This window comes from Vombatus ursinus, unplaced genomic scaffold (genome assembly GCF_900497805.2).
Source record: "Vombatus ursinus unplaced genomic scaffold, bare-nosed wombat genome assembly UNPS02014973.1, whole genome shotgun sequence".
NCBI lineage: Eukaryota > Metazoa > Chordata > Mammalia > Diprotodontia > Vombatidae > Vombatus > Vombatus ursinus.
This window is the reverse complement of record NW_020954751.1, coordinates 8,231,014-8,232,450: the sequence shown is the minus strand read 5'-3', so window position 1 is coordinate 8,232,450 and position 1,437 is coordinate 8,231,014.

Here is a 1,437-nt window from a genome sequence, read left to right as displayed (position 1 = left end):
AAAGCATTGGAGGAGGACTCTAAGAAAGGAATAATAATAATGACATATTTATATGCAGTTTTATGGTTTATAAAGTGCTTTATATCTACCACATTATTTGTTCCTCACAGCAAGCCTAAGACATAGAAAGTGTAAGTATTGTTATTCCAGTTTTATATAGGAGGAAACTGAGGCCCAGAGAGGAAAAGGGTTTGCATATAAATACCAGGTGTCTCAAAAGTCTTGGGAAAGGCCGTGTGGCATAGGGACTATAGAGAACTAGCCTCAGGGCCCAGAAGACCTGAGTTTAAGTTCCATCTCTTACACATGCTGGTTGTATGATGCTGGACGGTCACTTCTCAGTGCTGCTGTTGTTCAGTTTGACTCATCATGACCCCATTTGGGGTTTTCTTGGCAAAGATGCTGGGGTGGTTTGCCATTTCCTCCTCCAGTTCATTTTACAGATGAGGAAACTGAGGCAAACAGCTAACTGACTTGCCCAAGGTCACACAGATAGTAAGTGTCTGAGGCTGGAATTAAACTCAGGAAGATGAGTCTTCCGGACTCCGTGCCCAGCACTAACCACTGTGCAACTTAGCTGCCCCAAGATATAATTATTATCCCCATTTTACAGTTGAGGAAACTAAGGTAAACAAGGTTAAGTGACTTGCCCGGGGTCACATGGCTAGTAAATGTCTGAGGCCAGATTTGATAAGTTACAGAGAGGGTGCCAATGTGCACTGATAGAGGAAGTTTCTTAGTCAAGAGTTCCCCATACTTTAAATCACAGCTTTGGTCCCTATCTTTTGTTGTTTTTCTCAAGAAAGAGAGAAATTTACCAGGAACTACCAAACATATGGAATATTAGGCAAAATACGAATTCAGTAACGCAAATACAGATCTATCAAAAATTACTGTCATATACTGAAAATAGAAAACATAATAATAATTTTTAAAATAAGATACATAATTATTTCCAGAAATAGGATGGTCCATCATTTCTTTTTGAAAGTTAGAAGGTGAGAGAAAGAATATACTTCCATAGGCTAGTAAAGGGAGGAAGAGTGGCACACATGAATGAATGCATGAATGAATGAATAAAAAAAAAACATTTATTAAGAAAAGGGCCATGACAGGGATGGTATAGTGAACCTGGTTCTGGGCCAGATAAGGTGAACACCAACCAAGAATTAGTGTACCAGGGTTAGTGGTGGGAGGAGGAGGCTGAAATGTTATAGTCCTGGCCTGGATATGGCATGCATTATATTTATTCATTCAACAAACACTTTGTGTATGGTATTTGCAAAGTCCTGTGCTAGATATCTGTGACTCACTTTTTCTTCCTATTCCTGTCCCTCTATTTCTCTCCCTATCCAATGAGTTCCTCATTAGAAAATATTCAGAAATTCTCTCTCTTTCTCTCCTCTCTCTCTGTTTCTGTCTCTCTCTCTCTTCCTC